At 34.2% G+C, this 26,011-nt stretch overlaps 1 pseudogene; it reads left to right on the top strand.

Annotated features, from left to right (window-relative positions):
- LOC114373116 overlaps window positions 1-24,977 on the top strand; it is a 56,846-nt pseudogene extending 31,869 nt beyond the window's left edge.
- The last annotated feature ends 1,034 nt before the right edge of the window (window positions 24,978-26,011 follow it).

Below are 26,011 nucleotides of genomic sequence, written 5' to 3'. Positions count from 1 at the left end.
ATTTAAAAAACATGCATATTGACTAATTCAATTGTCTGCAGGTCTAAATTGTTGTGTTGCTGCAATGTGGTAGTAATTGGATTTAACAGTTCTAATTTAGGATAATTAAAATAAGATAAGAGAAGATGCATATAATATAAGACGTAGGAAATTAGATGCAAAGCATGAAAATAAGGAATACAGAACATTGCAGAGATCAGAAAATGCAGCAAAAGCAAATACAGATATCATATGATTGAACAGATAAGAAAATGCATTTCATGATTCGAATTAAAGGCCTAAAGCAAGAAACTTTGAAAGAGCAGAATCAGGATTATAAAGAGAATATAATAGATGATGTATATCAGAGATGATATGATCGAACAAATAAGAAAATACACTTCATAATGGTAATGAAGGACCAAAAGCAAGAAAGTTTGAAAGGGCAGAGTCAGCATCATAAAAACAATGTAATAGATGGTGGAGATAACTGAACTACTTAGAATCTTAATACAATAGTTCGAAATAATGGTAATAGAATGCTACGAAATTTAATAGACATTTAAAAAGATTTAACTTAATATTGTATCTGTTTTGTTTTGGATAAGGTATAATCACACAGGATATGCATAGGCTGTTTTTTCCTATATGCATGAATTAAATGTTATTCTAGATGACATGCTACCTAGGGTTCATTGACAGTGACAATATAGTAGCATCATTCAAAATTATTGAATAATTTTTTGGATTCGTTACCAATGAACAAAAGTAAATTAATATATAAATTTCTGACTATGTATTTAATAATAGAACATCAGAATGAGTGGAACAGGTTTTTGAATTAGTATCAACAAAATGTCCAATTTCAACATGGATTGCGATAAAAGCACAACATGAATGCAAAAAGTGTGAGGGACAAAAATAACATTTAAACGTTACTAATATCTAAAGGGCAAGATAGATGATAACGTAGTATGCAAGAAACCTAACACAATGGGCACAAATAAATGAAGCAGAAGCAGGGAAATAAATTGGATTTACCTTCTAATATTTGTAAAGACCTCTTTGAAAACCACATTCGTGGTTGAAGTCATTTTTTTTTGTCCTGATGATGTATTAAAATTCGAAGTCCTTTCTTTGACTTGACTCTTGAAAATGCAACATATAGTTGGCCATGTGAAAAAACTGGTTTTGGCAAGTAAAGTCCAACTGAAGATAGTGATTGTCCTTGGGATTTATTAATTTTCATAGCATAAGAAAGCATTATCGGAAATTGTCTCCTCAATAGCTTAAAAGGCCATGGTGACTGTGAAGGCAACATAGACATTCATGGGATATAAACATGAACTCCGATATTTGTCCCAGAAATTATGTCAGCTGCAATAACATGCTTTGCTAATCTTGTGATAATTAACCTAGTACCATTACACAACCCTTGAGTTTGGTCTAAGTTCCTTAATAAAATTATTGGTGTTCCAATCTTGAGTTTGAGACAGTGATTGGGTAAGCCATATGTTGTCAATGAATTCAAAAATTCAGTTGTCAGTGAGCCGGAATGACAACTTTCAATGGTTTTGGATTTGTCAACTGAATCAGAACTTAGATATTCCATTTGTTCACCTATCAATATTTTAGACATAAAAAAGAAAATTCATCAACCAAAAATGTTAAATCCAGGAAAGTTGATTAAAAGATGAAAAACAGAATAAGATAGTTTACTATATGATTACCCGGTATCATTGTAAGCATATAATCATTAACTTGTTGCACTGTTTCATTTGTGGAAGCTAATATTGCTCTGGTTTGGAAGTATTCAGGATCATTGTGATGATGAGATAGATATGGAAATGTAGAGCTAATTATACTATGAATAGGATCATTATATTCTGTGATTAATAGTTCCTGTGGAATTTCAATAGTAACATAACCATCATTTTCATCTCCAATAATACCATCACCAATATCTATAATCCATTATGCAAAAGCTGCAGTTTCTTCTTGATCTGTTGCTTGCATGTTGTTTTGTAAACGCATGTTTTTTGTTAGTCTCAAGATCTGACAGTGATCCCATAGATAAGAGGAATTAATTGTGGCGTTAACAATATCAGAACGGCTGCCTCTTGGAATGACTGGCAGGATCTGCCGGAAATCTCCACCAAAGACCATGACTTTACCTCCAAAGATTGTATTGTCCTTTGAGTTGTGTTTGATGATATCTCTAAGACTGTGATCAAGTGCCTCAAAACAGAATTTGTGAGCCATGGGTGCTTCATCCCAAATGATTAGACTTGTCTAATTTAATAGCTCAGCTAATTCAGTTTGTTGATGGATATTGCAAGTTGAGTCTTCAAAAACTGGAACTGGAATTTTAAATTTTGAATGTGCAGTTCTACCTCCAGGCAATAGCTGAGAAGCTATGCCGCTAGAGGCCACCATTATTACAATTTTATTGTTAGCTCTCAATGAACTTGCAAGTGTTTTCCAAATGTATGTTTTTCCTGTACCTCCATATCCACAGAGAAAAAACATACCACCTTCATCTTTATTAACAGCTTCAACAATCTGGTTGTAAATTGAAGCTTGTTCATCTGAAATCATCCATATGTGGTGTTAGATTTAAAGATAAATGAATGAAGTTAAAATACTAATTTATAGATGAGAAAAGCTAAGAAGGAAATGCACATAATAATTTTCAGAGGGGTAAATTGCTCTATACTTAATGTACCTGTCATGTGAGAAAATAGATGTTCAAACTCTGATCTAAGTTCTTCATTGTTGTAGTTCAGTTCAGCTAATATAAGGCTATTGTCTAGATAAGTTGGACAATTCGCATCCTCTGGATATGGCATTGAAGGATAGTCTCTTAGCGATCTTTGATTTGCTTGCAGCAGTTGTTCAATTTCAAGCAAGACCAAATTTTGAAGAGTTCTATCATCAAGCTGCAATGCTAATACACAAAAGAGAAAAAAGTCAAATTATGTGTCGTATCAATATTGATTTGTCTGATGGGAAATTAGCACAAACCTGGACTTGTTGATGGTTTTTTATAATTATAGACAATGTCATCAGCCATCCAATGCCAAGTTTGGTCCCAAACTTGTTCAGGTTTGCTCATTGTTGCAGTTAAAAGTAACAACACAAATAGCTTTCTTATATAATGTGCTGAACCCCAGTCTTTTGCTTCTTTGATTGCCTCAATAAATTCTTTATCATCTTGTAAAAATCCCACAACAAAACATGCTTCTTTATATGTAGAATACTGAACATTATCAACTGTTCTTAAATCCTCAAATGAGGTAGGTCCTTTACAAATGGTAAGCATCATTCTCAAATAAAATAATTCCCCTGTAATTGGTGGAACCCATAGTAATCTGCCAATGGTATAGCCTTTCTTCCTAAGGTGCCAACATCTTTTCTTCTGATTGTATACAAACTTTGAAACAAATTCTGCATAAGTAAGATTTCTCCCTTCAACAGAATTTTGGTTGGTGTTCATCCATGAAATAAACTTTGAATCAGAGATACTTGGCTTAGACAATACATCATCAATATCATCATGGTCTTCATAGAGAACACTATGTTGGCCTAGAAGATGGAAGTGTAATCTTTCAACAACAGGTTTTTTGCCATGTATTGGAAATCCAAAGATTCTCCAAGTAGATTCACAAGGACATATGTATCTGTTAGGAAGATAGAATTAGTTGTTATAACAATGATGATCAGATAAATTAGAGATCAAGTTTTAACAATACCTGCAATCTATATATTCTTTGATCTCATCATTATGGGTGCCACCATTCTCAGTTTGATCGTTATCTTCATCAATCAAAACAGCAGTCACCCTATCATATCCCTTGTTGATGTACTTAAATAAATATTTGATAGAAGTGCTTTGGTTACACCATTCAATATTGATATACGCTTGGTATTTTCTGAGCAATCTTGGATTGTAAGGTACAATATACCTGTTATCAACTATAACACCATTTTTCTCAATTGCATTACCATTGTTTCTTCTACGATAGAATGGAAAACCATCAGCATCTAAAATAGTATGCGGCTGGAACATTTTAGGATAGAAACGAATACACTTGCCTTTTTTCATGCATGGAGATCCATGATTCAGACATCCACATGGACCATGAACCATATGGTTTTTTACTAATGAATACAGTTCTGGATCATCTTGCTGTGAAGGTATCTCTGCTGATATAATTTGATCAATTTCATCTGAGGATGGGTATTTGTTATCAGGATGTAAAAATAGCAACAAATGGACATGAGGTAGGCCTCATTTTTGAAATTCTATTGTATACATATCTGCAATTCATTAGTAAGTCTGTTAATAGAAAATAATTAAAGTTATTAAATATGATTGTGTGATTAATATTGGTAGTGTAAAATAACAATGTCACACATAATATAAATTCAACAAACTTAGAATCAACTTACATGCAATAACTTTGCCTAGCATGTGATTCTTTGTCAGGTCCATAAGCATTTGTTCATACTTTAGTTTGAAGACTCTGGAGATTTTGTTTGGCCTATCTGCTGCTTTCAGATTCAATGGATTCAACAATCTATGGATTTCAGGCCAATTTGGATTGCAGGTTAAAGTAATAAAAAGATTTGGGAAGCCCACATGGCTACATATGGCCATACCATCAAAATAAAGTTGATCCATATAGCGCGGACTGCCAACAAAAGTTGAAGGCAAAATGACTCTTTTACCTTTATTTAGGCCTCTCCTACTTCCATCATCCAATGACTGTTGTAAGCTACAAAACTTGTCAACTCGAAGTTTTTTTTACTTGTTTCTGATGTAAGAAAGTCTTTCTGACTCAACCATAGTATAGCCATCAACAACAAATTGTTGGAATAGTCTCCTAGAATTCAACAAAGTCATAGATTCATTTGATCTGCATTGTAGCCTATAAGAAAACCACTCCCTCATTGTAAGACGATTTCTTTTCCTTTTCTTACCATCTGATCGACTGCTATGTAGAATATCAGGTCTATATCCATCTTCCCCATAAGGAAATAAGAGAGGGTATTGTAGAGCTAGATAGCTAGAATGTAATTCATGGATCCTTTGTAGTTGTCCATGCTGAGTTTCAATAATAATATCTCTTTTTGAATTTGCATCAAAATCGCCTACTATTAGTGCTACAACTTCAGGAACAGTAGGTACATTATATGTACGACCATCTTTCTCACGATTAGCAATCAATTTCAACTTGATATTATTCACTTGAACATCTTGTAATCTATCTCTGGCCATCCTGAAAGTTTTTGCATGCACGTTGTATTCATCTAACATCTCACTAAGTTGTGAAACAATGTGTTCTTGAATTTGATTATGTGGACTGTTGACTAAAATAAACAATTATATATATGATGATTGGAAGATTAGTAATGCAGAATAAACAATTGAATCCTATTTAAATGTAAGATTGTTGATCAATGTTGTGCATTTATAATAATAATAATGAAAGACTAACTACCTTATTGCATTAATCCTATTCTGCACTTCATTTTCTGTGTCAAAGATATACAATTGTGCAAATTTTGGTTCTTTCCCAGGAATCGGTAACATACTACCTATTCTATGACATGGTTGACCTTGAATTCTTATTGTAGGAGGTCCTCTTGAATGATTAATTGATTTGTCAAACTTAATACCAGCAGAAGTAAAGGCAAACATCATGTTATATGTCCTTATGTTCTGTTGGTAATTTTTACTATCAGATGTATCATGATCATACAAAAGTTGGTAGAGATATTTAGGTGGATTCTGTAACAATGGAAGTTCAACCTTGCCATTTCCACAACATAAACTGAATCTTGGATTTGTAGTTCTTTTATCTTTTGAGACTCTTTCATCATACCACATATTTGCATTACAGTGACTACACTGCATGAGTTGATCACCAAGATCAAAATATCCTGAAATAATTTAATGATATATGGCAAAGTGAAGTTGGTCATTGAAAATGTTTTAGGAAAACATGTAAATTGAAACACGATAAACAAAAGCAGTTTTGTAGAGTGAAAGATATTCGACAGTGAGCTAATAACATAGTGTTTATCAATATTAATCGTTACCTTCTCTATTAATTGCAGGCTCATTAGCTGAGGACATATAATTTTGGTTCTCAGGTGAAGAAACTGAAACACAACCCATGAAAATTGCATTTAGATTAGATTATAGCATTATAATGTTGAAAATTAATTTGATAAAGTCTATTTTAATTGGTACCTTGTGTTGATTTAGAACTGTCATCCTCTGATGAATCACGAATATTGACTAAAAAAGTGAATTGAATCTAAGTTTAGTGGAATTTATTTAATGTGGAATGGATTCACATAATATTGAATGTACCTTACAGGTTGCTTGTCCTTGTGTGAAAAAAATTATGGATATTGTATTACTAAATCAACAAACTAATTAAAATTATTAACTGTAATTTGGTACATAATATTTTGAATTGCTTACAATCAATATTCTGAGCCTGATCATTAACTTTGTGCTGCCTAATACCTTTATTTTTTATCCTAGCTTGTGTCGTATCACGATGATTTGCATACTCATGGTTATCCATGTTCTTGATGGTTGTTGTTAATCTTGACTGAGTTATAAAATTTTCACTGACTTCTTGTTTTAATATATTACAATACATGCAAAATTAAAATTGCAAAAGTCCATGGACATGCAGAAAAGGAATGTTATTCCACTTGAACCAAGACATAACTTGACTTGTTGACTAAAATTATCAATGTTGACACATGGTTAAATAGATCATACTTTGATAAAAATGATTAGACATGCATGTATAGCCATGATTATAGTCATGGTTTTGACGACCACATTAAAACTTGAAAAGTAAGTAATCAAAAGTAAGCATAAGGAAAAACACTAAAATTATGAATGCTGACAGCTAATTAAATGCACTAAATTGATTAGACTTGCATTTATAACCATTATTATACCTATGCTTTGGCGCCATCGATAAGAAATATGATATCGAAAATGTTATGCATGGCAGAATTAGGATGTCAAGCTAAACAAAAATTGTTTTTTTACTTGTTTTATTAATTGTACATCATATTGAGACATCTGATGAAAGATGGAGTAAATTTATCAAATATCCGATTCTACATTTGCGAAAGCCAAATCAAGCAAAAAATGTTATCTAAATTAACAAATCATGCTAAACGATGATTGATAATAAAGAAACACTTAATTACATATCATTGATGATCCAAGATCATGTTTCTCAAGACTCCAAAGCTGATACTTTTGTCTTGGTGTGTATATTCTGCTGTTAGAAAATTAATCAGATATGAATGTTGATTTAGTTGTGCTAGTGATCAATATTTCCTAATCATCATTTCTAACATTTTAATTTGTTTCCCGTGAATACTTTTTGCTCAGACAATTAAGGATGCACAACATAAAATCAGATGAATTAATCAGATATTAATGGTGATTTAGTTGTGCTACTGATCAATATTTCGTGGTCATTATTTCTAATATTTTAATTTGTTTCCCATGAATACTTTCTGCTCAGACATTTAAAGATGCACACCTTAAAATCAGATGGTTTAATGGCCGGTTAAAACTTTAATTGAATTTTAACTTATCATCATTGTGAAGAACATGTTTTTTGAACTTTCTGTCTGGCAATCTCTAATTTTTATTTTCAAATCTTACTTGTTCTATCTCTCATGATATATTTCAATTCATAACATTTGCATAGCTCGATTTCTTTAAAGATGGCTTTATAACCATTAATATAAGCATGGTCTGTTGATAGTTATTTTAACAATTGAACAAATAAGGATTTTGAAATATAGTGCAATAGTTAAGGTGACATCGGATAAGCCATACAACTAAAATGCCAGGATACTCGCATACAAAATAAGATTAAAATTTAAACAAAAGTTCTGATCAGAGTTCAAAAGCAACACCACCACAACAGAAATAAGGTAGAAGCCAATGTACAATATACAAATACCAAGGGGGAAAAAATTGTTCAACACAACTTGGAAACAACCAAATGCACTAAATTCAGGCATGTTTTTTTAATTTGTTGGATGAAAGTTGTGCAGGTGAAATTTGAGAGATCCCTGGTTCATCATCACAATCCTGAAATGCCTGCCGCTTTGTAGGCGTCAAGGGGAGTCCAAACAGGGGATCATGATCTGCTGTCACAGAGAGGGATTGCTAGATAAAACAAATGGCAATCAATAAGTTGAATGCTAAGTTGAAAGTCATGAAGTGTCAAAATGCAAGAATTGCAAGAAATATCATATTTAAAAATGAGAGCAGTCATCAAAACTCACAGATTCATGTTGAGCAGAATGATTCGAATCAGAAACCGAGATATCCATTTTTGAAGATGTCTGAATAAGACATACATTGAAGATAACACAACCCATGGAAAACAGATAAATATGAATAGAATACATACTTTTCACAATAGTTAATGTCAAATAACTTGCATTGAACATTACCTCAGCATCAGCTAGCATATCCATCACAGCATTTATCAAGCACGAGTCAGCTGAACACTTCAAAACAGCAAAATTCCTAAACTTGGGTTGCACCTTTATCTTGAAAGCAAGTTCATGACCCAGCAGCTTATCAAGTGCTTGGGGTGAAGCATTCAAATCAACATCACCATCCTTGTTCAAAGAGAATAATTGTATTACACAAACAAAAAATAACATATCAAACATAAACAATTACGGTTGAATCCAAAAACACACTTCAATTTTAAGCTTATTAACTGCATCAGCTGATTGGCCAATTAATTCACTGCATTCACGGTCCCAAAGCAGGAATTTTGTGCTTTCATTTCCCTGGTTGATCATCACCTCAAGCCTATACCTGCCACCATATGCACCAATAGTCAAAAAATGATGAAGGCATAAAAAATACACAACATTTTAAAAGATCACAATCACCTAAGCACAACTTCCTTATTGTATTTGCCGCATGCACATGTAAAGGGCGCCATCTCTGCATCACTTTTTTTATGGCACTGAATGCAAGCTGTATAACACCATGAATGATTGTCCAGAACAATCCTAGTAATTGTGCCAATAGTGACACAAACAATTTCCTGCATGAAACAGCATAGACATCAAATAAAAAACTTCAGATAATGCATGACAAAGAAGTAAAATCTATATAAGATCATTACTTCAGAGATGGTGTTAATCTCAACAATAGTCTTTGCCTCAGTCTTGCCAAAGAATGATTCTTTTGATGATAATTGGATAGAACCTGAAAGCTGTGTACTCCCTTCACCATGGGATTTAAAACCTGACCGGGCCTCAATGCCCAACTCTGCAAGCCTACAAATATACAATGAACAACAAAAATAAGACAAAAAATAATCAATATATATTACATAACACATACAAAAAATATCGTTCATTGAATTCTTGAATCTCCATCACGGGCTGGTTAATAATTAACTTTGAAGCCTTGAAAGAATTGTTGATCGATGCAAGATAAGATCCTGAATCATTTAAAAAAACAAAACCATAACATGCAATAGCATAAACAGAGAAATCAATAAATTCAAGATGAGGATATACCCTGCGCTTCCTTGATCCTACAATGGCTTAATAGAACTGTAATTGCACCATCACCTTCATAATCATCTAAGAACTTCACAAACTGCAAGCAATAATCATCCCACAAAGTGCAAGATAGCAATTGCTGGCTATCAAAAACAAATAGTTATGAAACAATCAGTTATTAATAATAATATAATCATAGCCACAACTTGACAAAGCATATCACATAAATTGTCACCAAGAATCGAACTTCACCTCAAGTCCTTTAATTTGAAAACTACCCTTCTACCTTTTCCTGAAACTTGCCGAAAGACAACCTCCTCCACAAGACCAATAACATCTATAAAGCAAGTAGGAAAATCAGGGAATGTTATTTAATTCCAAAAACAACAGAACTTTCAAAATAAACTCAATTGCAAAAATATAACTTAACATACCAACCAATAGTCCACGTTCAAACTGGCCAACCACAACATCTGCAAATCCAACAAATCTGTATTTTCTAAAAGGGATGTCCCCTAGAACACACTCCCTCACAACAGTAACCCTAATAAACACCAATTTAAATTGATGATCACACACTCTGTACTGACCATTGTTTTTTAGCACTTTAAAATTGTGCATGACGTAAGTACAATTTTCTTCCAAGTCCATTTTTATTTTACTTCAATTGGTCTTGTTTACAAACAGCGTGGATCTCATCACCCTGGATTGCATTAAGGTTACAACACAATGAAATGAACAATGAGTAATAAGTAATAAAGCTACAAAAAAAAACACAGAATTGAAGCATACATCGGAGTCCACAAACACCATTCCAGCTTGCTCAGATTTGTTAGGCGTGCCAATAAACCATAGATCACTGATCCTCACACTGAATTTAAGAGTTTCTTTTGAGCCATCGATGCTCTTTATCTTGTCTGGAGAACGTGCCATAACACTGAAAAAAATACAACAAAGCCACCATCAAAACAGAAACATGATAAGCTAAGCAAAAATCCAAAACCTCGTTCAACACACAAAAATGAGAAGCTAAATGCATGTAAGAAAACACACATGAAAACAGCACCAGAACAGAACAACAGAAGTACCACCAACCCTAAACCAAACATGCAAACCAAACATCGCCCAACACAACAAAATTAAAAAATAACATGCATGCAACAAAACAAACATAAAAACACCACAGAAACAAAAGCCAAAAACCCGAAAGGTAATATGCATGTAAGAAAAGAAAAGCCAAAAAACCATAAGCTAACATCGAATGTAACAAAACATACATCAAAACAGCATCAATCAGAACCCAAATTAAACTGCTCTGTATCTGCGAAAATGAAAACCAAAAACGCGCAAACTGAAGAATGAAGATTGAAATGCAAGAAACCACGTAAAGAAGCAAAGGCCAGCACATGCACAACATGCAAAATAAAACACGTGTAAATGCCACAATCAACAAAATTAAACACCTGTAAGCATCAGAAGAGTGGTAAATTAAGGGCTAAAAGACAAAAAAACCAACAAAATGGACATCTGTCACAATCTTAAGCAGGGGTATTTCAGTAATTTCCATAGGGTTCTCTTTTATAGATTGTATATAGATAACTTTTCTGCCATATGTAGCCTTGGATTTTTGCTTGGAGCCTACTTGGACTCACCCCTCTAGCTGAACGTGTCAGCTTCTTTACTGAGTAAGTTTGCATGTCACTTCCTATGCAGGCTTTTTACACAAATGAGTTAATTTTTTTAAAAAAAATATAAAAATATTATAGGTATGAGTAAATTATGTTTTAAGAAAATCAGATTTTCTTAAAAAATACTGAAATCGCTATAAATAATAAAGTGATAATTACACTCATGACTTTAATTTTTTTTATAAAAGAAAATAATACTTGAAGTTCAATATTTTTTTAAAAAAAATCAACTTTTTAAAATTATATTTTAAAACACAATTTATCCATACTCATAATATTTTCCAAATTTATTTATTACTGAATGTTTTTTAAAAATTAATTGTTTGTGTAAAAAAGCCTCATATATATCAACATCATACAGTCACTACAAATATATTGAAGTCCATATTTCTAATACTTTTAATCTGTTTGATTTTTCTCTCAAAATTCAAGGCAAATTGAGTATTACACTGGCCGCACAAGTAAAAATTAAATCATAAATATTAATCTCACATGATTTGCATACAATAAGAAGCTAATACAAAGAATGCAACACTAAGCTTTTCTTAATAATATTGTGTGACAATGGAAAGTGTGAATATTTTCAGTTGGAGGGCTTCTGAATGCAACCTGTGGAAATGCAACCCAGATGATCATATCTCTGTTAGCACTTCACCAAAACAAAGTAAATGTTGTGAAGTTCTCTCTGCTGGGATCCATTCTCTCAAACCTTCTATTAGTGCTTAGAAGTTCACTCATCCGTGGTGGTAGCCAATCTTAGGAAGGAGCAACGATATGACAGAGTATATTGTTGAAGATTAATATAGAAAAATGTAGATGTATAATTGGTGGTCCATTATCTAGAGAGTTCTACACCTATGGAGATGTTGTAGTGTGTAGAAACTTCTTGATGGATGTAGAAAAATATCTTATTATCTAAAGTCATAGAAGCACCTAGAACATTATAGAGATGGATGATAGATGATAGATGAGTCTAGAAGACTCTAGCTAGGACTAAGTAGTATAGAAGTGTGTAGAAATCATGTATGTAACCTATATAAAGGCATAAGTTGTAGCAAGCCATGGAATGTAAGAAAAGAAGCTAATAAACACAATTCAAGTTAAGGTGTCAATTTTCTGAAATATCATCCTCTTCCTACTCCCATCATTTATATCATACATTTCTACCATATCCTTCCATAGAAAAAAGGCATAACCACGTCCCATATCCTAACAATGGCATCAGAGCAGTGTTGATCCTATGGCCTTTGCTACATCACCTAGCCCACCAACCTTCAACTATAACCAAACCTTAGTTCCCATTATTGGAGCATCCAAATGCAAACTCTATTCATCTCACAAGACTTGTGGGATGTTATAGAGAATGGCTATCCAGTCCCAGAAAGCCAAGAAGAATTGGCTATGTGGACAGCAGCAAAGCAAAAGGAGTACAAGCAATAGCAACATGATGCTAAGGCTCTACAATTCATCCGACAAGGAGTTAGTAGAGAGATCTTTCCAAGAATCATGCAAGCAAAAAATGCAAAGGTGATGCAAGCTCCATTGGAGCTTGTAGGCCTAGGATCTTCTTCATCAATGGATTCCTTTGCTTCTTGGAAGATGAATGGCAGCGGAATGGAGAAAGGGAAAGAGAGAGGAGACGCCACTTCAAGGAGAAGATGAGTCTAGAAGAAGCTCACCACCATAGGAGGCCATGGATAAGAGCTTGGAGGAAGAAGGAGATGAATGAAGGGAGAGGGAGAGAAGAGCACGAAATTTTGTGCTCTAAATGAGCTTTGAAATCTGAAGTTTAATATTCAAATCATCAAAGTTCAAAAAAATGCACACACATGACCTCTATTTATAGCCTAAGTGTCACACAAAATTGGAGGGAAATTCAAATTTCACTTGAATTTGAAATTGAATTTGTGGAGCCAAACTTTGGAGCCAAAATTTCACTAATTATGATTAGTGAATTTTAGTTATGGTTCAGCCCACTAATCCAAGATCAATTCCAAGATTCTCCACTAAGTGTGCTTAGGTGTCATGAGGCATGAAAAGCATGAAGGACATGCACAAAGTGTGACTATATGATGTGGCAATGGGGTGTAGTAAGCAAATGCTCACCTCCCCCTCTAAAATTTAATTGGATTGGGCTTCTACCAATTCAATTAAATTTATTTCCAACCACACACATCAAATATCCACTTAGTGCATGTGAAATTACAAAACTACCCCTAATACAAAAACTAGTCTAGGTGCCCTAAAATACAAGGGCTGAAAATTCCTATATTTCTAGGGTACCCTACCTACATTATGGAGCCCTAAATACAAGGCCCAAAAATAATGAAACCTTAATCTAATATTTACAAAGATAAGCGGGCTCGTACTTAGCCCATGGGCCCGAAATCTACCCTAAGGCTCATAAGAACCCTAGGGCCTTCTCTTGCATCTCTGGCCCAATCTACTTGGAGTTTTTCTATCCAATGCCCTTGCGGAGTAGGATTGCATCAAAAGGAGGCATGGGAGACTCTAAAAAATGAATTTAAAGGCACAGACAAGATAATTTCTATTAAACTTCAATCTTTGTGGAAGGATTTTGATACATTAATAATGCGGGAAGATAAATCTATAGAATCTTTCTTCTCTCGTGTCTCTAATATCTTCAATCAAAATAGAAGTTACGGGGACACGATTGAAGACAAGAAAATAATACTAAAAATATTAAGAAGTCTTCCCATAAAATATGATCATATTGTGGCTGCCATAGAAGAATCAAAAGATTTATCTAAACTCACTCTAGTAGAATTAATGGGCTCTTTAGAAGCTCATGAAGCTAGAATGAAAAGATTTGAGCAGCCACTAGAGCAAGCATTCCAATCTAAAATTAATATCTCTAAAAATGATGGAGAAAAGAAAAATAACCACGGTAAATTTCCTCAAAAAAGAGGAGGAGCATTTACTAATCGTGGTAAAAGAAGTGGAAAGCAATGGAGAAATAATGCTTCAAGCTCCTATTGCAAATTATGCAAGAAAAATAATCATGATACAAATGATTGTCGGTACAAATGCAAAAATTGCAAAAGGCAACTACACTACGAAAAAGATTATTTTTACGAAAAAAAGAAGAAGCAAATTTTCTATAAAATAAAGAATCCCTTGATCATACTTTGTACTCCGCTTTATCTTCTCAAGAATCAAGGGATGTATGGTATGCTGATAGTGGCTGTTCAAACCACATGACAAAAAACAAAAAGTTGCTTTGTGCAACTAGATGAGACAATAAAATTCAAAGTTACACTTGGTGATGGAAATGTTCAAAAAGTTGAAGGAAAAGGCACCATTGCTGTTAAAACTCAAAATGGTAGCAAAAAATATATCCATGATGTTTTTTATGTGCCAGGTCTTACTCAAAATCTTCTAAGTGTTGGTCAACTTATTCATAAAAATTATAAAGTCATCTTTGATGATGATAAATGTAATATCATTCATAAAAGAAAGGGCCAAATTATTTCTATCAAAATGGCTCCTAATAAAGTATTTCCTCTATTTATGCCATTTGGGCAAAACAATGCATTGAAATGTGAGAATATGGATGAGTCCATACTGTAGCACTTGAGGTATGGTCATCTAAACTTTAATGACCTCAAATTATTAAAACAAAAAAAAATGGTGCTTGGGCTTCCTTTTATTTCATCTAACCTTAAAGCTTGTGAAGGCTGCATTTATGGCAAGATGCACAGGTTACCATTTCCAAAAACATCTTGGAGAGCTAAAGCTTCACTTCAATTGGTGCATGCTGATATCTAGGGACCATCAAGTACCCCCAGCTTTGGTGGAAGAAGATATTTTCTCCTCTTCGTTGATGACTACACTCGAATGACGTGGGTGTACTTCATCCAACAAAAATTCAATGCATTATCTTGCTTCAAGGAGTTCAAGGCCCTAGTGGAAAAGCAAAGTGGGCATTCCCTCAAAATCTTGAGAATAGATCGCGGGGGAGAATTCAATGGGCACATATTCATCAATTTTTGCAATGATCATGGCATCAAGAAGGAGTTGATTGTTTGTCACACTCCACAACAGAATGGTGTCGCTGAAAGGAAAAATAGAACCATTGTGGAAATGGCTCGATCGATGCTACAACACAAGAACCTGCCAAAGAATCTATAGGCGGAAGCTGTTAGCACAGCAGTATACATCCTCAACCGTTCTCCAACTAAAGCAGTCTTAAATATGACACCATATGAAGCATGGTTCAATAGAAAACCAACAGTTGATCATTTTAAAGTTTTTGGATGTGTTGCTTATTCGCACATTCCAAAGGAGAACCGAGAAAAGCTCGATGAAAAAGGAGAAAAGTGCATCTTTGTCGGCTATAGTGACCAATCTAAAGGTTACCGATTATTCAAACCAGATTCAAAGCAGCTAGCTGATCATTTCAAGAGATGTCATCTTTGACGAAGGAGCAAGCTAGCAATGGAGTACTGAAGTCAATGAGACGCAAGTAACTAATCCAAGCCCGAGTGTAACGACTCGCCTCGTCGCTACGGTATCCACACTCTAATATTCGATAATTTCAATTTTTATAAAAAGAACTCCCTTAATTTTTGCTTATGAAAATAGAAGTGATTTTGTCACAACATAAATTCATCCAACAACACGCCATTACTTAAGTGAATATGCATAATTACATAGAAACAATAATTTGGTACATGTCATACACATAACGAAAATTAAATCTGCTCATATATACAATTAAAATCACAGTTTTACATCTTTAACTCAACAAAATAAAACTTAAAAACCAACTACGGAGGAGTTGATTACAAAACACAACTATCTCCCAAAATAACGCCAACGTCATCACGTCGGCTCGGCGGCTCCTCACTAGAATCTTACTCCCTGCACCCTACCACTGTCATTTTGCTCCCACGAACAAGGTTCGTGATCATCACAGGTACCAACCACATGATACAAAATTGCAAGGGTGAGTTCATTATAAAAAAAACCAATACCAATTCCAAATAACCACAGTTAGCAAGGAACATGGGCAAACATGATGAGCATACACAACAATCATTATTCAACACTCATATCCAACAAATATTCATCATCCACATCCAACAATTACTCATCATCCATTCATGGACCCAATCAAGACTGCACAGAATGATGCATGCACCTAACTCAACACTTAGATGCAATTTGGTACATACCAACAACAACCAAACCTCAGGAAATAGCCTAAGCGTGTCCACACGACACTCTCACTTAGGGAACTGTGTTGAGTTTATCGAGACCACCCGGTTGTGCACGTAACAGCCCCCCTCCCATAGGTGATCAGCCTGGGAGCCCAAAGGTGTTCCCTACCAGGTGGCAGCCCCCTAGTACAAAGTAACACTTGGCCACAGTTACTCTATTTCATGTGTCATATGAGCTATGATCACGGCCAAAAGCAAGTGCCAAAGACCATGGACCAATTAAAGCGCCTAAGCATCCCCTCAGAAATGCTTAGATTCTCTAACCACGCTAGTTACCCACGTCTGGGCCATCCGACAAGGTCAGTGCACTCTACCCCCCATGACATACACTCCATACGACGTATGATCGTGGCCAAAAGCTAGTGCCAAAGACCCCGGAAGGTCAGTGCACAGTGCCCCCCATAAACATACACAACATCCAACGTATGAACGTGGCCAAAAGCTAGTGCCAAAGACCCTGGAAGGTCAGTGCACAGTGCCCCCCACAAACATACACAACATCCAACATATGAACATGGCCAAAATCTAGTGCCAAAGACCCTGAAAGGTCAATGCACAGTGCCCCCCACGAACATACACAACATGCACATGCCAATGCATTTCCAACATCAATCAACATTCCATTTCCATGTCATTCACAACATAAATATCATCTCATCTCAATGACGTTATCAACAACAACAACAACCTCATTTTATATTCACATATTCACCAATAATAACAATTCATGTTGACATGGTCATTATTAACAACGTCATCTCAAATCAATATCATCATAATTATCATTATCATCACATATCAATTAAAATCCTTAATAGCGACATCAACAACAAATCGCATTTCGCACACACACACACACACACACACACATACACACACACACACCCACACACACACACACACACACACACACACACACACACACACACAAATATATATATATATATATATATATATATATATATATATATATATATATATATATATATATATATATATATATATTTCTTTCATGTCTGAGATTCACACTCACAGATCTTCAAACAACCACAACAATATCATTCATCACAATACATACATACATACATACATACATACATACATATATATATATATATATATATATATATATATATATATATATATATATATATATATATATATATATATATCGCATCCCATTAGTTAAAACATAATTTTCTTTGAAGAAAAATCAGCATGCAACAGGGATAGGCAGATATCCTCATAGCTAGGTTCCCTGACCCTAGCTATGGTGTTAAAACGGTAAATTTTATAATAAACTCCCCTCACCTATCGTGAGCTACGCCGTGGATTCCTCGTCGCGTCACTTGAATATTCCTTTTCATCCTTGCTCGTCGATTCCATGCAAGCCTCTACCATGCCAAAACGAAGGAGACTTAATATGGATTTCAGAAAACAAAGCTAATAACAGTGCTCTAGGTCAAACACCCACATCACTACATGAAAGAGCTGAGAGCATTTCGGGTTTTACAAAGGAACATCATTTGGAAATTCCGACCACACCAATGTGACCGGGGTTCAGTGTAGGTTACGAAAATAACATGCATTTCATGAAAGGATTATGTTTACAAAGTCTCTTTCTCTAAGGTTTTTCAAAGGAAGCATAAGACATGCAATGGCGGTTCCAAAGTCAAAAAAGATGCAAAGACAAGATGAAACTAACAAGAAACAAGCGTAGAACCGTGGTTACCTCAAAATAAAACGAAAGGTTAGACTAGGGTTTCTTTCTCTACCGATACCGCGAGCCAAGTTGGAAGATTCCGCTTCGGTTGAAGAGTTCCTCTCGGTGTGGGTCTCAACGGAGAACAATGGCGGTTTGTGGTGGCTAATGGTGGCTGTGGGTGATAGAGAAAGTGCTTGGGACGTTAGAAATGACTTTGGAATAAAGAAAGGAGAAGAAATGGCGTTTTTCCTAAGCTACACGAAAGCAAAGGCTGAAATGCTTAAATAAGAAATGCACTCGAGAACGGAAGCTTCGAGCATACTCCAGACATCTTCTCAAAGATCCCAACGGTCAGATCGTGGACAAGTGTCTTGTGAAGCTAAAGACCAAATTATACATGGGAGCTCATGCAAAAACTAGAAGACAAGGAGATCGTTGGCCTGAAATGGGTTTACAAGATTAAATAATGAGGATGGAACAATCCAGAAAAACAAAGCACGACTTGTCGCTAAAGGCTATTCACAACTGCAAGAGTTGATTTCAATGAGACATTTGCTCCTATTGTGCACATGGAAACAATCAGAACTGTACTAGCCTTAGCTGCACAGTTGAAGCTACAAGTCTACCAGCTAGATGTAAAATCAGCTTTCTTGAATGGAAAGATTGAAGAAGAAGTCTATGTTGAGCAACCACAAGGATACAAAGTTCAAGGAGAAGAAGACAAAGTATATCGCTTGAAAAAGGCGCATTATGGCCTCAAACAAGAAATCAAGTAATAACAATTGAATATTAAAAAAATCTAATATACACCAAGAAAATATCATATCAATATATACTAACAGGATAATAGAATTTCATAACAATAGATATTACACTCAATTTAGCATAAGAATTATTCAATTTGAAAGAATCATGAATTAACATTTTATAAAAACAACCCAAAATTGATCCTCTAGAGATCTCTATACATGTTCCTTCTAATCCCCAAGCGTGAGTAACTCATCCCTTAACTCGATGTAGTCGCTCAAACGTTCTCCATTAGCAATTGTGGTGTCTCTGGTGTTCTCTAGAGCTCCTCCTCTGGTTGCTCTGATAGGGTTCTTGTGCGTCAGAAAAAGAAGAAAGGAACAGAAGTGTTTTGTAAAAGCTGTTCTAGGTAAACATTTGGTTTATATAGTGGAAATTTATGACCTAATTACTTTTACTTATTTATTTATTAATTTATTAATTTTATTTTATAGGAAAACTTAAAAAAAACACGGCTGCAAGATTGCAAACCACTTGCCACACCTATGGCGATGAACGAGAAGCTTTCAAAAGATAATGGGCAAAACAAAGCTGATGCAAAAATTTATAGAAGCCTAGTCGGTTCGCTAATCTACTTAACCAACTCAAGGCCAGACATTGTACATGCAGTTAGCATCGTGTCTAGATTCATGAGTAACCTAAGCAAAGCACACTTTGCAGCAGCCAAGAGAATCCTAAGATATGTCAAAGGCACAAAGGATTTTGGCATTTTGTATGAGGCAGATAGAGACTTTAACTTGACAGGTTATATAGATAGCGACTGGGCTGGAAGCACAGATGATAAAAAAAGCACAAGTGGATATGTGTTTCTTCTAGGCAACAAAGCAATATCATGGGCATCAAAGAAGCAAACGACAGTTGCTCTATCATCAGCAGAAGCAAAATACATGGCTGCAACAAGCGCTGCGTGTGAAGCGACATGGCTCAGAAAAAATCTACAAGACGTACAACAAGACTCCAACAGTTATTCATTGTGATAATATGTCAGCTATTGCAATGACTAAGAATCCAGTATTCCACAGCCGTACAAAGCACATTGAGATTAGATACCACTTCATCAGAGAGCTTGTGGAACATGGAGAAATCAAAATGGAGTTCTGCAAGACTGAAGAACAATTAGCAGACATCTTCACCAAGCCAATTGCAACAGAGAAGTTCATCAAATTCAGAGACATGCTTGGAGTTCAAGACTTTTCTAGATTAAGGGGGAGTGTTGAAGATTAATCTAGAAAAGTGTAAATGTATAATTGGTGGTCCATTATCTAGAGAGTTCTACACCTATGGAGATGTTGTAGTGTGTAGAAACTTCTTGATGGGTGCAGAAGAATATCTTATTATCTAAAGTCATAGAAGCACCTAGAACATTATAGAGATGGATGATAGATGATAGATGAGTCTAGAAGACTCTAGGACTAAGTAGCATAGAAGTGTGTAGAAATCATCTATTTAACCTATATAAAGGCATAAGTTGTAGCAAGTCATGAAATGTAAGAAAAGAAGCTAATAAGCACAATTCAAGTTAAGGTGTCAATTTTCTGAAAACTCATTCTCTTCCTACTCCCATCATTTCTATCATACATTTCTACCATATCCTTTCATAGAAAAAAGGTATAACCACGTCCCATATCCTAACATATATAAGCCTTCTTACCTTTTGGTTTCTTAGTTTGAAAATTGGTTATGTTAATGAGTAGCTCCCTTAGACTATATGGGAATTTTTAATTGTCTTAAACTAAAAAGAAATTGTAATTGGGTTTTTGATCTTGTAATTTCTTTTACGAGAAGCGTTATACTCTTTAATACACTTTTATAGACGCACTCTTTTCTATTGGTTAAATTCATTAAATAGGATGCAGGATCCATAAATTTGTGTGATTTGCTATAGATTTCAAAAATAAAAAGGAGTGTGTTACTAACATTTTTTTTATTATTAAGTTTCTGAAATTAGTTTATAATAGCATGAAATTGTCAGAAAATGATAATTTGTGGTGGCTTTAAAAATCTTAAGAGCTCAATTACAAATATTTTACAAGATCAAGGACACAATTACTATTTTTTTAGTTTAGGGACCTAAATAAAAACTCCTAAATAGTTGAGGGAATTAAATTAACCTTGAATGAAGAGAAAGAGGCAGATGTAAACTCACTGCTTTTGTTGCTGGGGTTGCTATGCCATTTGCTGCCATTACTACTCAGATATGCCTTAGCAGGGGAATATCTTTCTATAGCCACTAGTAATCTACAATTGTCAAGAGCAAGCAGTATTTTTATGCTTCTAGCATATACTGGATACATCTTCTTTCAATTAAAAGCACATCGACAATTTTTTGATGCACAAGAGGTGATTGATATTTAAGCTTTAACTTTTTTTATGGAATTGAATACAAGCTTTAATTGAGTACGTTTGATTAGCTTCATCATTTCTACTAATTACAATGCGTAGAAAAATAAAATGCTACCCAATATATGACAATAATTATGACTTGTTAACTGTTAAGACTGCAGAGCAAGCACATAGAAAAAAAATCATTTTTTATAAAATAACTTGGCCTAATATATATTTTTTTCATTTCTCTTCATCACATGATATCAACTATCTTATCCCACGTTTCTTTATTTCTCTTCATCCTACTTTTTAGTTTTTTTGTAATGCAATATATCTTTATTATTATTTCAATTCCTAATAAAAATGACATGTGAGAAAAGCATAATTATGCCAAATGGTACATAGTTTAATATTGCACATGCTTATCATGTGTTTTTTTTAATTAATAAATGAAAGAATAGGAGAGAAAAAGTAAACAGGCGCATATTAGGTGGTAGTAAAATAAATTTCAGAATAGCAGAGAGAAAATTTAAATGTTGTGAACACATTGACCTTTAGGCAAATAACAGGCTGACATATTGAATATAGGATTGTCTAATATAGTGATATACAAGTGTTTAAATAAAAATTAGGAAAACTGAAAGCAATCGTTGGAGTCTCCACATAACAACTTTAATTGTTGACTTTATTTCGTTATGTCTTTCTTAGAATTAGTAAGTTCCACTCTTATGCTAGCTATAACTTCTGGCCTAATAATAAATACTTCACTTGACAAGTGGAATTAATAACTATGCAAGGATTCTTAGCAACTATCTGATAAAAGTAATTTTTTAAACTAATTAGGAACTTGATTTTTCTTAAAAGACTTAAACTAGATGGGATCCAAAATGGGTTATAGATACCAATAGTCAAAGACAATAACAGTCTGTTTGGATGGAGAAATTTAATAGGATAATTCATTTTTTAAAGGATTTTAATTACTTTTCAGTGAAATAAGATGTTTGTATAAAAAATTTGACAAGAAATTAAAATTTCAATATTTTGTTCAGGTATTTTAATTAACTTAAATATTATGATTTCAAATTCTTTCATTTTGAAAGAATTTGAAATTCTTTTGTGAACTTAGGATATGAACACATTACATTCTTATCACACCTTCATCATTTCCAACAGTTTCTCCCTCCTCTCTCTCTTGCAAACCTTAGGATACAATGCCTTGGCGAGCTCCACCAACACCGTCTTGGGCTTCCCGACGCGCACGACGAGATTGGAGTCGCACGCCTGGAGGCTACGGTGGAGGTCGGAGATGGAGTCGATGAGGAAGGCGGTGCGGTAGGGGTCGGTCTTGTCGAAGCCAGATGTCGACTTGCCGTAGTCGGAGGGGTCAAAGCAGTAGACGGGGAGGACAGAGAGGGAGTCGTTGTTGGCGGCGGTGAGGCACTCATTGTCGAGGAGGCGGAGGTCGTTGCAGAACCAGACGAGGGCGGCACGGTGGAGGGCGGCGGCATTGGAAGGGTCACGGGGGCGGTGGGGAACGAGGGAGAGAGGGGCGTGGAGGGGATTGGCGGGGATGGTGAATTTGAAGGAGGTTTTGGAAGGAAGAGGAAGAGAAGTGGTGGTGGAGAGAGAAAGGTGTGTGAGGGATGAGGCTTGGGTTGGAACTTTGAGCTTGCTTGGTTGAAGGGTGGTTGATGGGATGTTCTTGAGTTGGATGAAGGGGAAAATAGTAGAGAGAGAGAGAGAGAGAGAGAGAGAGAGTGGCTGCTGCATGCTCTTTCTCTGTTTCGTAAATTGTTTCAATCCTGTTTTTATAACTAATTTTGCTTCTTTTTTTTATTACAGGCTCAATCCTGTTTTTACTATAAAATTGTTTTATTCAAATATAAAATTTTAAAAAAGAATGTATTTGATTATTTTATCAAAATAAGAAATTTTGAAAATGAAGACATTTAATTTCTTTATCCAAACACAAAAATTTGAAAATGAAAAAATTTAATTTTTTTTATCAAAACACAGAATTTTAAAAATGAAAGAATTTAAATTAAAGCATTTGAAATTCTTTTTTAAATTCCTCCATTCAAACACACTCTAAAAGAAATTATTCATCTCTATTTTGTGATTTGTAGTCATTGCATCACACCTTAACTTTTGAGTTTTGACTTAATAGTAAGTTTTCGACACAATGATAATTATGCATAGGACTTTATCACAGGGAGATGAAAATGAAGATGAAGAGAAGGCTGTGATAGGATTTAGGAGTGCATTTTCTTGGTTGGTCGAAATGACACTTATCATATCTCTGCTTTCTGAATATGTTGTTGCAACCATTGAGGTACACTTTTTTAACTACATTTTTCTTGAAGTGCATAAATTCAGAACTTTCAATTGGCTTGAAGTTAATGAGTTGTCTATCCTTTCATGCTTAACTAGGCTGCTTCAGATTCTTGGGGCATTTCTGTTAGCTTCATTAGCATAATTTTGTTACCAATTGTGGGGAACGCTGCAGAACATGTTGGCTCAATCATATTTGCTTTTAAGAACAAGTTGGTACGATTTATCTATCAATTATTTTGTTAAGCTTAAGTTTCAATTTGTATATAGGATTAAGTTTTTCAAGTGTCTTTAATTTAAAACTATGCATGAATGTGATTGAAATTATCATACAGGACATATCTTTGGGTGTTGCTATGGGATCTGCAACTCAAATTTCTATGTTTGTGGTAAGGCTAAACCATTATTGTCTATTATTATAAGGCCTAAATTAAGCGTGGACAATAATGTTATGACAACAAATTTTGATTATCTAATTATCAATGCCAGGTTCCATTTAGTGTGGTTGTTGCATGGATAATGGGGATAGAAATGGACTTGGATTTCAATCTTCTTGAAACTGGGTGTCTTGCTTTTACAATTATTGTTACAGCATTCACTTTGCAGGTAAACTAAGCATATAACACCATCTGCATATACATTTGATCACTTTATCGTTTCATTTTTTTTCCCTTAATTATTTTCGCTAATTAAACGATTTTATTGTATGTCATGTAGGATGGAACTTCACACTACCTGAAAGGAGTGGTTCTTTTTCTGTGCTACATCATCATTGCTGCATGCTTTTTTGTTCACAAAACTAGTACTCCACTAATCAGTAAGTATATATATCTTGCTACTCAAAGTCAAGAAGTTCATATTATAAAAATAACATTTTACATTGCCGAATTTACATCTATTGTTAAACAAACGATGTAGAGAAAAATGTGACATATTACTTTGTTCATCTTTGTTAAGGATAAATGTACAAACAATGAAGTAATTAATGACTTTATTTCATGAGAAAAATTATTATACACCAATAGTTAAATTTTTTTATACAGTCTTCTAATCATAATCTATCATGTATAAATTTGTTGACTTTTAAAATAATTATTTTAAAGCAATTTAAATTATTTATAATTGAATGATAATGTAAAATTATTTTACAGTCTCAGTACATAGACATTAAAATCTTATTTCATTTGTCCCATTCACCGATGAATTATTCAAAAAAACATAACTAATTAGCAGTTTGAACTAGTTTCAAATCAAATGATGGTGGATTTGACCTTATTAATTATCTGTGTTACAGATCAAGCATAGAGTAGGGTCAATTTCGGAGCTAGAACATAAATTGGGATGGAGAGGTGCATCCCCTTTAGGTGGAAGCCCTGTCTTTGAAAGTAATTAAGGCTTGGAGGTCCACAAAGAAAGTCAGCAAACCATAGAAGATAGATTTGAATGTTTCCATATCAATGATATAATAAGGCATATCCAGACTATAGTGTGGCATTTGGGGTTATTTGAAATCCCTTTTCCTTTCCTTTAAATTACCTTTTCCCTGTTTCCCGCTCACTCCATAATGATACCATTTTTCACTCAATGTAGAAAATGAACAGCAAATAAAGAATGTTCTTGCCTTATTTCTAGACTTTATTATGAAGAAACATCCTTGAAGTTTTCTCTTCACGATTTAATTCTGTTTACTAATCGGCATCATGATGATTAACTTAATTTATAAAAGGAGTACATATACATTAATATTATAAGGATTTTTTACTCCATCGTTCAATTATCACGTCTTGTAATATATAATAAGTTTATTAAAAGTCATAATTTCTATTGATAGATAATGTAACTTTTATATTAATAGTACAAGAAATTAAACTCATTTATAAAACATTATGTGTGGAAATATTTTTCTTTTAATAAGTGGAGGCCTCTTCAAAGAGACATGTGCCACAGCCGTCCTAGTTGCAAATAAAAAGTTCTCACAAAATCGCAAGGTGCAACAAAAAAAAATGTTCAAGGAAAATTCATGATGAAAATCATGACAGATATTAGAGAATTGCAAACACGAGTTTAATTTAATAAAAGAATTAAAAGTGTTTAATTGACAGTTTAAACTAATCACTTACTAATCACATGTACGTCTAACTATATTCACTAACTATTTAAAGTAATCATTAACTAACTCAACTATATTGCAGTAGAGGCTGAAATCTAAATTTAATAGAATGAATAAAAGCATATTACAAGTCTAAAACGCGGCTTATTAATTACATGTGCATCTAACTACTAAAGTGATCACATGTGCATCTAACTATAATCGCTAATTTAAACTAATCATCAGCTAA

This window comes from Glycine soja, chromosome 11 (genome assembly GCF_004193775.1).
Source record: "Glycine soja cultivar W05 chromosome 11, ASM419377v2, whole genome shotgun sequence".
Classification (NCBI taxonomy): Eukaryota; Viridiplantae; Streptophyta; class Magnoliopsida; order Fabales; family Fabaceae; genus Glycine; species Glycine soja.
This window is presented reverse-complemented; position numbering and strand designations above follow the sequence as displayed.